We start from the raw sequence: 15,787 nt of genomic DNA on the forward strand, positions 1-15,787 counted from the left end.
TAAAAAAAATCAGTCTTCTCCTCATCTATTTTCTACATTCACCAGGTCTTATCCATGTACCTCTATTAAGGTACCCAAAGAGGTTCATAAAACATTAGTCGTAATTGAAGCTTCTGAAAGCAAATAGTCTATATGGCCTAGTGGGTTAAGTCCTGGACTGGAACTTAGATCTGCATACAATTCCTGTCTGTGTCACTGACTTGCTGTCTGACCTTGGGCAAATCGTTTTCCCTCTCTGTACCTCAGTTTCCCCATCAGTAAAATGGAGACAGTAATCATGGCCTCTTTTGTACAGTGCTTGGAGATCTACTGATGACACATATTGTCTGAGAACTAAGTAAATATTATTCTCTTTGTCTCCAGAAGCAAGGGGATGTGTAATATCTTCGGCTCTTTGCACAGCCGATATACTGTTGACAATAAATAACAACACCCAAGTTCTCTGCAAAATTGTACATTGTACACAGTGGAGTTCATCCAGAAGGCTGAAAATCTGTGGGAGATGTGCCACTTTCCTTCTCATACACCTGCTTTGTCTGCTTCTTTGTCACATGGTAAATTTCCCACAGGACCATCAACCTCTTGTTACCCTTCCCCCTTTGCATATTTTTCTTGGGAACTCTTCCTCCCCCATTTCACCTCAAAGAAACCAGCTGTCTGTTTTGAACACAGGTGTGAGTGCAAACAATGTCACAGTGTCAGGCAGTACATGCCATTTGGAAATGACGGCACTATTTAGGGGTGAAAAGTGGCTATGCATAGGCTGAACAGCTACTTTTTGTAATGTTTTCAGTGATTAAAGCCTGACCCTGCTTTTGATTATGGGTGTGTAACTGCATTGAAGGCCACAGTGCAATGGCAGTGTCACACTACTATAGGTCAGAACAAAATCGGTCTCCTGGTGTTCCATAGCATAGAGTACGTGAGCATGCATGGAAATTTACAAGTGTAACTCCCTGCTGCATGTCATCAAGGAACGTAGTAGTGCCACTTAAGCTACAACTACTTTTAAGGTTCAGAAAAGGGCAACAAAAATTATTAGGGGTTTGGAATGGGTTCCATATGAAGAGAAATTAAAAAGATTTGTACTTTTCAACTTAAAAAAAAAGAAACTAAGGGGGGATATGATAGAAGTCTATAAAATCATGACTTGTGTGGAAAAAAGTGAATAGAAAAAGTTATTTACTTGTCTCATAATATAAGAACTGGGAGTCATCAAATGAAATTAATGGGCAGCAGGTTTAAAACAAACAAAAGGAAGTTTTTCTTCACTCAGCACATAGTCAACCCATGGAACTCCTTGCCAGAGGATGTTGTGAAGACTACGACTTTAACAGGGTTCGAAAAAGAGCTAGATAGATTCATGGAGGTTAGGTCCATCAATGGCTATTGGCCAGGATGGGTAGGAATGGTGTCCCTGGCCTCTGTTTGTCTGGACATGGATGACAGGGGAGGGATCACGTGAGGATTACCTGTTGTGATCCCTCCCTCTGGGGCATCTGGAATTGGCCACTGTCGGCAGGCAGGATACTGGGCTAGATGGACCTTTGATCTGACCCAGTCTGGCCGTTCTTATGTAACATCCAGGGAGTCTATACTTACACTGCTAAAGTAACAAGCCTTTGGAACCATTTTATGTGGTGCTCTTCTGGAAATGTTGCAGGGTCCCATATTCTTCCCTTTTGAAGGAACAAAGGACGTGCAATGAAACTGATGGGGCATTTCTGGGTTCTACAGAAGCAGCAGGAATTTCCTATTCCTCACATTGTAATGGATCTTTACTTTGTAGATTTGGGGCTGGTGCTGTATGCAGATTTACAGTGCTACTCTACTTAAAGTCTGTTCCAACATCATTGGAAGCCAATGGTTGTCTTTCTATGAACTTCAAGGGCTTTGGATCAGTTCTTTGACCAATGCTGAACCTATACATGTGGCTTTATACGTGCCCCTGCTTACATATTTTTGTGTCTAACATATGCTTCCTTTTGGCTTCCCATTGCTAGAAGTCTAGAGTTTCTGTCACAAGCATTTCTTTACTGGACCTAATAGAGCATCATAACTCTACACAGTTAGTATATGGGGAATTATAGAAACTAAACAGCTTAGCAATATATGCGTGGCTCAGTGATGGAATATTTATACACATTGTAATTGTCCTCGTCTCTTATTTATGGCTAATAGCCCTACAATGTATATGAACAGGTATATTATGTGTATGTCTTTCATCTATTCATCTATCTATTTATCTATATGCACAACTCCCATATTTGTTTTTTTGTGTTGTAATCATTTTCTGAATCCTGCTAAGTTCTTGGCCTTCATGATATATTTCAGTGTGTAATTCAACAGTTAAAATTATACATTCTCTAAAAGAGTGTATTCTTTCATCTGTTTTAAATGCGTTGCATTTCAGCTGCATTGGATGTCCCCCTGTATTATGAAAACGGATAAATAAGAATGTCTATTGAACCTTCTAGGTGTACCAGTCATTCTTTTGTATACCTGGATTATCTCCTCCTATTGCCGTTCCTCTAAGTAATACAAGCAACATCTGTTGTGATTTTCTTGCCTGCCCTATGGAATTCTAAAGGAGATCACTATCAATACGTGCATTACAGATAAAAATAGCCACGTTCGTGGAGCAGTATAATGCATTCATTTGTTTATGGCCTCTGAGCTCTCCGGGGAGAGTGACAAATCCACATGATGCCCTGAGTACTTTGTTTGGCATTTGTCTCTCTGCTTTACCTGACAGATAGGTATAACCTGATGGCAACCACTATTAGCTTTGCATTAATTCAGGCTCATAGGCAAATGTTATTCCAGCTAATATAAACCAAGTCACTTTCACCCTAGAGCCCTATTTTTAGATGTTAGCATAGAAATAACTTTTGGGGTGCATTGCAAGAATCCATTGGGGAGGGGAACCATTCCCTCCTTTGGATGATTGAACAACTAGGGTTGCCAGGTGTCCAGTATTGACCTGGACAGTCCGGTAGTTTCGCCTCCTGTCCAGTAAAAAGATTCAGAAAATACCGGACACCTGGCAGAAAATCCAGTATTTTCTGATTTTTTTTTCCTACCAGGAGGCAAAAATACCAGACACCTGGCAACCCTATGGCACACTCAGCAACCAGGCTCAGCCCCCGGCCCCCGCCACCCAGGCTCCCGGCCCCCCCGGATTTCAGCCACCCTGCTCCTGCGCTTATCTGGTTCCACGGGGAAGCTGCTTTCTGGCATGAGATGAAGAAAACAAGATGGCTGCTGGCAAAAAGCCTAAAGACTTTTCTTAAAGGGGCCATGCTATTTTAATGCTTTTTTATTTTTTAAATAACTCCCCCTTTTTTTTCTCAACAGAACTTTTTCCCTGGTGGTGTGAGGGTGGTGTGGTTTGTGTTGTTGTAGTTGTTTTTTTGTTTTTTTTGTTTTTTTGCGGAGGTGGGAGGGTGTTTGTATTTTTGGTTAAACCATCTGTGTGACTGTGATGGGGCATCTGCCCCGCACTGGTTAAAGAAGGGTTAAACCCAGGCCTGGGAGAGGGCTGGAGGGTGGAGCCAGCAGCTGAGGTGGAGACAGCCAATTAGGGCCCAGGTGAGGTGGAGACAGCCAATTATATGCCCTGGGGCTGTATAAATAAGGGCTCCTGGAGGGGTGGAGACAGACTCACTTTTGCTTCAGCTGTGGAGCAGGAGGGACCTGGCTGCCAAGGAAGCTAGAGGCTTCCTGACTTAGAACAGGGCTGGGGGGGGCACTCTGGCCAGGCAAGCTACCAGGCTGCAGGGCCTGAGACAAGGCCTGAGGCTACTAGGGCTGCAGAAGGTGGCAGGTCCACACCCCTTACCAGTGATGAGTGGTCATTTCAGACTGCAGTTTGCCCCTATGACAGAGGCTAGATGAAGATCACCAAGGCCAGGTGGGCATAGGAGGTTGAAGGTTCCCTGAAGGGGAGGACCCCAGCGTGTGGTGGCCCTGTGGCAGGGCAGTCCCCAGAGGCAAGGACACCGCAGTCTGGGAGGGATGTGGATGCTAACGCAAAGTGGTGGAGAATAAAAGGTAACAGCAGGGGAGATGCCAGCCAGAAGGGGGCGCTTAAGCGCTGAATGGTGCTAATTCCCAGGTGACCAGCAGGAGGCTCCGTGGCAGTGAGTGCTCACCCCGTGACTGACTTTTGGGCACTGCACTTTCTGGGGAGGGCGGGGCATAGAATTTTTTCAGAGTTAAACCTATGCCTAACCAAAGGCAGAATGTGATGCTCTGACCATCCTTCTCCCAAGGAATCCTGTCCTGGCCTCTTTCTCTGGTGCATGCCTGGTTGACGAGTCAGCAGCCCAATTTGTGAGCCACTGACATCAACAGGAATCTCTCTATTGATGTTGTTCTAGTTTGGATCAGGCCTCAGGTGCTTAACTCCCCTTAACGTTTCTGCACCATGGGGCAAATAGCTCTCAGACCATTGGATGAGGCAGCTTTTAGAGCTTCTGCTGCCCAGCTGAGAGGAGAGGTGAGATCGCGGGGATTCCAGTGAGCTCAGAGGCAGGAGAACTTAACCTACTCCTTGTTTGCGAACACAGGGAAAGCTTTAGGGTTCCACTGCGTGGAAGAAAGACCCACGAAGGATTACACTCTCCTTGTCCTATTTGTAAGAGATTCATGGAGTTCAAAGCCAAGTTGCTCCAGTGGTTAACTACTCTCCATGATAAAGTTTACACCTTATTTTCAGTCTCAAATTGTCTAGTTTCAGCTTCTATTGGCTTGTCCTCTGTCTTTCTCGGCTACGTGTGAAGAGCCCATTATTAAGTATTTGTTTCCCATGGGTACTTCTAGACGAGGCCTGGGCAAAATATGGCCTGTGGGCCACATCCGGCCCTCCAAGCCACCAGATCCAGCCTGCGGATGCTGCGGGCACCCCAGGTCGGGGCACTAGGTTGCCTCACCCCACCTGCCTGCCACTCAGAAACATGACTACAGGGCACATTTTCTTTAAAAACCCTTGAACCCATAGGGGAGGGAGAAGGCTTGAAGCTCTTCTCCTGCCCCTAGCACAATCCCATTGGTCAATTTCTGGCCAGAAACTGGCCAATGGGAGTTTCCTGTTTCCATAACAGGCAGCCATGAATCACCATGCCCCCTCCCCTCCAGGGCTCATAATTCTTCACAAAGCACATGGCTGCAGCCTGTGCGGCGGTGGGGCAGGCTCCTTGCCTGCCTGCCTGAGAAACTGCTGGGCTGATATGTCTCCTGGCCAGAGCCTGCCTCTGTCACTGCAACCCCTCCCTTTCCCAACCCTCTGCACCCCAATCCCCTGCCCTAGCTCACAACCCAAACCCGTGCACCCCCTCGTACCCTAATTCCCTGCCCTAGGTCACCACCCAACCCCCTGCTCTCTAGTCCAGTATCTTAGGTCACAACTGCCTCCTTCACCTAAATACCCTCCCAGGCCCCACACCCTCTCCTGCACCCCAATCCTCTACCCCAAGCTTTTCTGCACCTAACCTCCATTCCAGATCCCACACCTCTTCCATTAATATCATGGAAGAGAACAGCACTTGGCCACTTTCCAAATTCTTGGAGTGGACCCCCGTCAGAAATTATTGCCCACCCCTGTTCTCAACCATCATCTCGTCAGCCCTTCCCCTCCTCTCTGTTAACAGACCTAGATTGAGCTACTTGAGTTGATCACTACAAGGCAGCTTTTCTAACCCTTTCATCATTCTCCTGGCTCTTCTCTGAACCCTCTCCAATTTATCAAGGTCCTTCTGAACTTACGGCCAGCAGAACTGGACACAGGATTCCAGCAGTGGTGGCACCAGCGCTGAATACAGGTTAAAATAACGTGTCTCCTCCTCCTTCACATTCCCTGGTGCATGCATCCCAGGATCACGTTAGCACCTTTGGTCACAGTGTTGCACGGGGAGCTCATGTTCAGCTGATTATCACCTCGACCCCCAAATTCAGAGCCATTGCTTCTCAGGCTAGTGTCCCTCATCCTGTGAGTCTTGCCAGTGTGCTTTGTTCCTCCAGGCTTCCATTGACAGTCCTGTGAAATGCATAAAGTTTTCTTGCAACCAGCTTATGGACATGCTCTGAGTCAGTGACCTCTCTTCACTATGTATCACCCCCCCCCACCACCACCACCACCTCTGTTTCTGTGTCATCTGTAAACTGTATGGCTGTGTCTAGACTGGCCAGTTTTTCCGGAAAATCAGCCACTTTTCCAGAAAAACTTGCCAGCTGTCTACACTGGCCGCTTGAATTTCCGCAAAAGCACTGACTTCCTACTGTAAGAAATCAGTGCTTTTTGCGGAAATACTATGCTGCTCCCATTTGGGCAAAAGTCCTTTTGCACAAAACTTTTGCGCAAAAGGGCCAGTGTAGACAGCTCAGCTTTGTTTTCTGCAAAAAAAGCCCCGATCATGAAAATGGCCATCAGGGCTTTTTTACAGAAAAGCGCGTCTACATTGGCACGGACGCTTTTCCGCAAAAAGTGCTCTTGCGGAAAAGCGTCCGTGCCAATCTAGATGCTCTGTTCCGAAAATGCTTTTAATGGAAAACTTTTCTGTTAAAAGCATTTCCGGAAAATCATGCCAGTGTAGACGTAGCCTATCAGTGGTGACTTTGTTTGTTTGTCCAACTTATTAATAAAAATGGTAAATAGTGTAGGGCCAAGAAACTGATCCCCGAGGGGCTTCTCTGGAAACTCAGTCATTTGAGGATGATTCCCTATCTACAACGACGCTTTAAGACTGGTCAGTTACCCAGCTTTTAAACTGTTTCATGTGTGCCATGTTATTTTTATATATGCCCTGGTGTGCTGCAGCTGTGTGGCTCCCCAATTATTAGACACAGTGAGTAAAGTAATATTTTTATTGGACCAACCTCTGTTTGTGATTTTCTAATTTGTAAATCAAATGTAAATCAAAATGTCAAATGTCTTATTGAAGTATAGTCTATCAACATTGTTATTTTAATTAACTAAACTTATCTCATTTAAAAAATACCAAGTTAGTTTGACAGAACCTATTGTCCATAGACCTGTGTTGATTGGCATTAATTATATTACGCTCCTTTAATCCCTTATTAATTGAGTCCCTCATCAGCTGCTCCATTATGTTGCTGATAATCAATATCAAACTGGGAGGCCTATAATTATCCATGCCATCCTGTTTACCCTTTTAAAATATTGATACAATAGTTTTCTTCCAGTCTTCAGGAACTTCCACATTGTTCCAAGACTTACTGAAAACAAATAATGGCTCAGTGACCTTTTAAGACAGCTCTTTTAAAATTCTTGGATGCAAGTTGTCTACTGATTTTAAAATGTTCAACTTTAATAGTTGCTTTTCAACATCCTCCAGAGATAGCAGAGGAATGGAAAGACTTACAATATGATATGACTACATTGTCTTCCCCACCATACATAATAGAAATATTTACTGAATACTTTTCTTTTCTTCATTAGTATTGATAATTCTAATATTTTTATCTAGTAATGGACCAATACCATTGTTGGGATTCTGTTAATTCATAATATATGTTTGAAAACTGCTTCTTTTTGTCCTTAACTCTGGTCACAGAGTTCTCCATGTTTCTTTGCATCCCTTATCAATTTTCTACAGTTCTTATCTTCTGACATGTTTATTACTACCATCTTCCCCTTTCTTCCATTTTTTAATTTTTTTATATGAGCCTTCAATTCTTCTCTGAACCCGATGAGTTTTTAAACCAGTATGGCCTTTCAATTCTGGTATTTTGGTCCTCTAATAAAATGTTCTTAAACAGTTCCTAATGATCATCCACTTTTTTCTGAGTAATTTCTTGGTTCCAAGTGATTTGACTCATAATTGTTTTCAGTGTGGTGAAATGGGTCCCTTCAAAGCACCAAGTGTATGTGTCAATGGTCTGGATTTTATTCAGTTAACACCATTCGCATGCAAACCAAAGGCCTGGAATTCTGTCTTCTACACTTATGCAGTATCTGTGGCAAGTAGCTGCTTTAAATTTGAGGCACAGAAGTGCCTGGTGTATGTGTAGGTCAGAAGACAAATGAACCCATATGTATGTGTCTTTGTGAATGCCCTGTTTTGAGGTAGGAGGGACTTAATTAGCTCATTCTAATGTGCCACCCTGTCTGGGAGTGCAACAATAACATTTTTACTGTCTCCGGACTGCAACAGTCTTAGCTTTTTTCATTGAAGCCAATGGAAGTTGAGGATGGCTAGTATCTTACAGGATGCTCTTCTGGAGTGCAGTCAGACTGTAAAGACTTACACACGTTATTATGTGAATGGGGATTGCACCTGTGAGCCCTAGAACCCCATTGTGCTAGGTATTGTACAAACACAGGGAAAAAAGGTCACTGCCAAAAAGGCTTGCCCAGCCTGCTGTGTGGATTAATGCTGTGTAACCCACACACCTGAAAAGTAATAGGTGTAGCGGCATTGCGCAAGAGGGTTTTTCTTGCTCAAGAAGGGGCAGTGTAGACGCTCCTTCTTGCACAAGAGCCTCTTCTGAAAAAAATGGTAGCTCATTACGTATGCAAATGAGGCTCAGTGATATTCCATACTTAGCCTCATTTGCATATTACTTGAGCAAGAAGCCATGAGTGTAGACATAGCCCTAGTGTGATTACTGAGCAATGCAAGTGGCACTTACACCACAGCAACAGCTAATATCAAGAGACCTCTACAGGAGGGGCTGGGAGGCAGCTGGCTTTTAGCTCAGAGAGCAGAGGTGCCTATATTCTGTTCCAAAGATCCCAGGTTCAAATCCGCTTGGTGAGGGTTACAGCTGCATAGATGGATCCACTAGGGAAGGCCTGTTAAATCAATCAGTGATTGCTTTCTGGCTGATTTCAGTATCCACCAGAAGGAGATGAGTGAGGGGAGTCAATGGGAGAGTTTCTCCTGTTGACCCAACTCCATGTGGACCTTGTGGCTAGGTCGGCTTGAGTTATGCTACTAACATAACTCAAATTGACTTCTCCCCACAGTATAGACCTGCTCTAAGGACAAGACAAGACCTGATCAGAAACAGGCAGACAGATGGAGGAGTGCAAGGAAACAGAGAGACAGATTGGCAAGCATGATAGACTCTGATCTCAGCACATTGGCAGCTTAGACACTCTGAACTTGACACCCTAGAGTAGTCCAGTTTGAGTGGCACTATCAACACAAGTAAAGCTAAGTCCATGTGTATTTGGAGGATCAGAGCAATGAGTTGCCACCCGCAAATCTAGAATTACAAACAGCATCTTTTCAGGCATATTCTTGAGCTTTTAAGATTCTTGTCCCAGAAATCCTGTCCCTGCATTGTCCATGTGTAGCTGTATTAAAGTAAATGGATGTTGTATCTGACATGCTTACCATGCTCACCATTACTGAACCATTCACTGCTAAATTATTAATATTTATTAATATGACATTAATTTTCTGAAATCTTGACTAACTCTTTGATAAGAGACGAATAAAGAAGTGGAATTTCAGATGTCAAGCTTTTATTAATGAAAGTGTTCAAGGCCATCTCTGGATGGATATTACAGACTGCATTCACTGTGCTCTCCAGTTTATGAAAAGCAATTGTTTAGCTGTATAGAGAGTAGAGAGCAGAATTAAATTGACCTACATGATACAGAAAGTAGCACGGAGCCCATTTAACTAAGAGTCCTTTGAAAGAAATCTTTTTTATTATAGACGAGTGCTGAAATTATTTCAAGGAAGTGATTATCTGTCTAATAATTTTTAATGCATGAGTGATTTCAGCGTATAAAAATTAGAGCTAACTGAGATATGTTTAAAATATTATAAGCAGCACAGATAGCTGAATGTTTAAGGCTTGGTGTTTTATGAGATACATTATGATTACTGGGGAAAAAATCCCAAACTATCCAGTCAGGGTAGTGGAGATAAAATTGGTGTAGATAAGGGCATTTTGGTGTGTATAAAGCTATTGGTCCAAGATAGAGCCACATAAAATCACAAATATAATTGTTGCTGTTTGAGAGAGCAAATCAGTCATTACAGCACCTAGTTCTTCATAGGAATGAATTTGGAAGGTTCTCTGACAGGGCACCATTAGCGTAGGCCATGCGATACCTGATTAGACAAGATGGACTTCACTGTAATTTTTTTCAATCCCGTTTGCATACCTGGCCAAAACGGGGTGTGGGTGATGGCAGGACCACCTCCCAATTATGTGCCTGTGCAATCAGTCACGGGTTTCAAAACCTGACAGTTTACAGGTGCGACCCTTAGGAACCTGACCCAAGCCACACCCTCTTTCCATTGACTTGATTGTTGGCTCATGGGATCTTTGGTGGGTTCAGCCCTGAACCAGAGCATTTCACTGGAAAGCTCCATACATTGTTCATCCCAGAGGTGCATGTGTCTTAGGATGGGTGGTTGGTTTTTTAAAAATCCCTGAGCTTGTAAATCACTGAGTAGGAGAGAGACCTGAATTAGGCACTGGCCTTTGGGAGCTTTCCCGGGTGCAATGGGCAGAGTGACTGGGAGGGGTGCGTTTGCTGGTCCTCTGCTGAGATGAAACAGTTGTTCCCCGCGAACAATATGTATTAGGCAGGCGAAATCTCCACCCCAGCGCGTTTGTGGAGTGAGGCGCTGCTAATGCACATTGATTAAGCGCCGCCAACAATCGCTCCTCACACCAGGCCCGGGCGTGAGTTTGCCTAGATCCTAAGGACACTATTCACACTTCCCTCCCCACAAAGCCTCATTTAGAGCCCTGTGTTTGGTAAATAGCCCCATTGAAGTCTTGTGTTGTTTTTTCCGCAGGAGACTCTAGAGAGGAGACAAATAGATGACTAATGAAGGGGAGAGGGGGGAGTCGCAGGAAAATGAGTTCTCCTGCGCACAAAAGGTATTGTGGGGCCTATTTAACAAGCAAAGGGAAACGCACCCAATTCCTAGCTGCAGACACTGCGAACGATTGGGGATTTTTTTTTTATTTTACTCCAGTGCCTTGCAGCGCTGCGCCATTAAATTAGTAACTGTAGATTGTGTGTGACACACGCCTGACCTTTAACGTAATGCGGTTTAGGGACCAAGGCCAGGCGACTTTCTTTCAGAAGCACTTTGCATTCCGAAGTAGGAATAATAACCTTAAAAAAATTGAAAGCGCCGGCGAAGTAATTACATTTCCTTGGGCTGCCCGTGCTTGGCGCGGAACCTGGATCGCTCGCAGGGCTGAAAGGCGGCTCGGCAGGCATTGTTGTGCGTCTAGCTCCACTCCAGCGCCTTCCTCGCTCTTTAATTGCCGCGCGGAATTGCGAGCGGGGGCGGATCCGATTCAGGGCCTGGCGCTTCGTTGGGACGTGGCTCCGCACGTCGGGAAGCGGCGCAAAAGGCAGCCGGTTTGGAGGCCAAATCCTGTGTCTGTGATTGTTTAAAAAAAGGGGGGGGGGGGAGAATCTGCCTCGGCCACCCCCAAACATCCCCCAGGGCGAAGGAGAATCGAAGTGAGGAGTTTGGTCCGAACTCTCTGTCCTGTTCCACGTGGCGCCCTTCGTGCCGAACTGAAATTAACAAGGGCAGGAAACTGACACGTTGGAGTGCTGATCCGCACCTGGGCTGTGGTTTAATTCGGAATACTGTGATTTACATAGCAGAGGGGAGGGGTGCAGCGTGCCTCCTGAAAAAGCCCCTCCCCTCCCCGCCAGCTCACGGCCCTAATGCAATTGGGTCTCTCAGGTGCCCCCGCACTCCTAGGTTTTGTCTCCACTAACGCTTGGCCGTCGCTGCTCCCCCTGGTTAGCTGCCAACCTTAGCGACACCCAGCACTTCTCGGGGACATGGTTCCATGGCAGGGGTCATTCGCGCAAGCCCTCGCCTCCCGGCAGCGACCGCCCTGTGCACGCCACGCGGCCTGCGCCTCTTTTGCGCGGCCTTTGCTTTATTTGGGGGAGGACGGTGCGCGGAGCCTGAGAAGTCAAAGCGGAGAGCGAAAGCGACACAGACGCACGGCCCGCGGCGGGAGCTTGTTCCAGCTCGGGGGAGGAAGAAGGAACAAAATCTTCGCGCCGGGAGTCAGTTCCCGGAGTTGGTGCGTGGGACCTTCGCGCCGGGTCGGCCCCTTGTCGCCACTGGCGAAGTTCTTTGGGCGTTGCAAAAAAAGGGGCCAAATTGTTCCGGTCCTGCCTGGCTACACTGGAGCGTGGGAAAGAAGAGACTACCCGGTGTAGGACCCCTGCCACGGAGCACAGCCGCTTGGTGACATTGGTAGAAGCGCAGGCAGGCGGACGCACACCTGAGTCTACCTGTCGATACGCACCACACGCCGCACCCCTCTCGCTGTCAGTATCGATACCACACACCTAACAGGCACCTGGCTAGTCCCGCACACGCGTGTATCTCTGTCTGGGGGTCTCTATCTACGCCCCCCCTTTACACTCCTCTGTGGACGCATTTAGCCCGCCACGAACGTCTCAAAGCAGCACAGGCAGCTAGTGAGAAAGACACCCGGGAGGCGCACAGGCCCGCCGGATCTCGCAGCTCCACATCAGGCGCTTAAATCGATTTCTCTCCCTGGGAACCTTACCCAGCTCTTTGCGCATTTGGCTTGGGGACCCCCATAAACTAGCTGCCTGCTTTGCACACGCGTGGGTGTAGTGAGGGCAAATGATGTTGCTCTCGTCTCTCTCCCCTCCCTCCCCCCCCCCCATCTCGATCTGTAGGGACAGGGGCTCGCCGGTCCCGACGTGCGAGCCGCCCCGGGGGACGCCGGCCAAGCCAGGCTGGCGCAGCGCGCTGTCCGAGTGGCAGCGTGGCCGAGTCGAGCCTTGGAGGGGTTTATTGGCTAATTGTGCCCGCTGGGGGCCGGCGGGCCCTCATGCTCGGCGCTCTGACAAACTGGGCACAGAGCGCTCCCCCTGCTGCGCCCCTGCCTGGCTGCGCGCCTCAAAGGGAGCCAGAAGAAAGCGGCTGGCGGCCGGGGTGCTGCCGGTCCCGGCGTCAGGGTTCCACTGCGGCGCGCCCCGGAGTCAGTGCGCCCAGCGGGGAAGATTTTGTGCCGGGGACCCCCCGCTCTCCATCAGAGCGCAGCGGAGACGCACCCGCTTCCATTTAGCAGCCAACTTTCCCCCTAATTAAGCCAGTCAATCTAATTACGCGGCGTTCTCTCGCCTGGCCCCTCCACGCGGGCTGCCCATGCAGCCTGTTGGAGCTGATCAAAGACTGGGGGGGGACTTCTGATGAGGCTGCTCTGCCCTGCTCGGGTTGCTGCTGATTTCATCTCACTTGGGTGCATCTGCCTGGGAGCCCCGGGCTGCCAGCCCGCCTTCATTTGCTCTGTTGCCTGGTATAAAGCGGGGAACATAATTACGAAAGTTAAGAAAACATCCCTGTAATTAGCCAGGCAACTCTAAGCACAAGAAATGGAAATTAGTCACAGGATAATAAATTAGCTTGTGCATACATTACATGCAATGAACACCCTGGGGGCCTTGTATTTGCAGGCTTTGGCTTGCAACCCCGTGTATCTCCATAAAGCATTCATCCCCGAGTGATTAGCTGCCAGCCAAAGGGAGGTTTTTTTAAGCAGAATTACAAATTTCTTTTAATTCTTTTTGTGGAAAGAATTTGGATTCCTCGCTTTGGAGGGGGGAGAGAAAAGGGGGAAGCAAAGCCACAAATGTTGACATCTTCTCTACCCCTTTGGCAATGATTAATTTTCAAGGTGTTTCAAGACCCTGCATTGTTTGCCTTAATTAGAACCAGTAGTTCAGAAACTATTTAAATACCACCCAATTTGGAACTATTTTAGTAAGTCCTTTCTTTAGTAGAGGCAAAGAAGGGGGGGGGGGGAGGAGAGAAGGGACGGAGAAGCAGGAAATTGGACTCCAGTAACACATAACATTTGCATCAAAATAATACAGCAGGCAACAGAAAATCACAATCACATCACTCAGAAGGAAGGAACAGAATACAAATTAAAGGAATAATGTAAATTTTTTGCCATTAAGCTTCAATGACCATTTGAAATGGTGCAAGGCACAAAGGTTTTGATGAGCATCATCCAGTTTGATTATTCATACTTGTGTTTCTGCTTGAATTAAAGCAGGAGTGCTAGAGCCTGTTAAAGCAAAATATTTGAATTGGTAGTGACCTCTCACCTTTACTTGCATCCATTTACTTTTCAAATGAATACCAGATAAGTTAGTGCATTTTCTAATCGGCCTGTTTTCCAGTGAGAGCTGTCATTACATACCAATTTCTTTTAGAAGTGCTTCCTAAGAAACATTAAATACTTACCAATAAGGATCTGTCCATCACTAGCAGTCATCCTGGAGTAACTGTTTGACTAGTGCTAGAAGATCCAGGAGGTATTTCATATCCCTTCCCCACCCCCCTTTGATGGGTCCTCTTTTACTTTTTTTTTTTTTTTCTTTCTGCCCTGAGCATTCAGAGGCATTGTTAAGTCTTGCTTGCTACTGGGAAGACAGAGTCAAGTTTACATATATCTCCTGCACAAATATATTGCCTGTTTGTAAACATGTCACCTAGCTGACACATGCCTCTGGCTCACAGAGTGTGAACGGCTCCCCATCTGTGGAGTGGTTTTTAGAGTGGATAGCATAAACATTTCCTTGATTCCAGGAAACAGGGCCTGATCCAAAGTCCACTGAAGTCAATTTCTTTTGGCAGTTGCAAAGGAAATTGACTTGAATACAGTAGCTTTGGATCAGGTTTATGGCCCTGATGTGTTTATTACCTCCATATAAAGCAGTATCAGGTATCACACGTTCCAAATCTCTCTCTCTTTCTCTCTCTCTGTGTATGTGGTGTCAGGGAAGTATGTGTCTATAAATATGGCAATGGACAAAAATCTCTTTGTGAATGTTGTCTCTGAATGACAAAACTCCAAAGTCACGTCAATGATCTAGTCAGAAGATCCTAATTTCTTACCCTCCTATGATAAGGTCATAGGACTTTATTGCTCCCGAGGAGATAGTATACAAGATACAAATATTCTTGCTTGCAAACAACATAGTCTTGGTTCAGGGATTGCCTTTGGGACCCCAAAAGTTCTCCATGCTCTCCCTGCCGGTTTTCTGTTGAATGCAGTCATGTGTCATTTATTTAATGATCACTTTTTTTGTGTGCCAAGCATTGAAAAACACAGGGTAGCTGCAGCCTGGCGGTAAAGAACACTGAATCATTTGACGTTTGCACACTGTTTTGCACATTCTGGTTAATGCCTAGAAAGTGCAAGAAGCAATTAAAAGACAAGGAGTAGTAGCAAAAACCATGCCAGACAAATGTTAATAACAGGAGGGGTCTAATCCTGCACCTACTGAAGGAATTGGGAATTTTGCCATTGACCTGAATTGGAGCAAGTTTGGAGCCCGAATTTGTTCAAAGCTGAAGAGCAAATATAGGCTGGATTCAATATAACTTTATAGAACGGATAGATCAATAGACATTAAATCAACACTTACATCTTCCTTTCCTTCTTTTTTCACAAAATAGAGTTGGTTTGATGATCAGATCCCTACAGCGATGAAGCGATGTTCGTTCACAGGATAGCCAAATCCCTAATAAGAGTTTAAAACACCAAGTTAGACTAGCTGAGACATTCAGCTTTAGGAGGAGCTGCAGTGAATGTATAATTACCATTACCCAGAAGAATTTTGAGTATGTATTATTACTGAGCATGGTATTACTCTTTAACCATGTGTTGATGCAGTAGATCAAAAGGGCTCTGAGAGTAGCTAAAGTCCTTTTAATGTAATGTTGTCAGTTTTAGAATAATATATTTAAAATAATAACATAAAAAT

General features: G+C 45.9%; 1 long non-coding RNA gene across 1 annotated transcript in view; it reads right to left on the minus strand.

Moving 5' to 3' along the window:
• The window catches only part of LOC142828092 (uncharacterized), a 38,171-nt gene extending 22,615 nt beyond the window's left edge, over positions 1–15,556 (minus strand). Inside the window, exons 1-2 of the long non-coding RNA XR_012903065.1 lie at positions 15,449–15,556; positions 5,767–6,037 (exon numbers count right to left, since the gene is read on the minus strand). This is a non-coding gene — a long non-coding RNA (uncharacterized LOC142828092). The remainder of the gene's footprint in view (positions 1–5,766; positions 6,038–15,448) is intronic.
• Positions 15,557–15,787: the final 231 nt, after the last annotated feature.

The sequence above is a fragment of the Pelodiscus sinensis genome, chromosome 3, assembly GCF_049634645.1.
Source record: "Pelodiscus sinensis isolate JC-2024 chromosome 3, ASM4963464v1, whole genome shotgun sequence".
Taxonomy (NCBI): Eukaryota; Metazoa; Chordata; order Testudines; family Trionychidae; genus Pelodiscus; species Pelodiscus sinensis.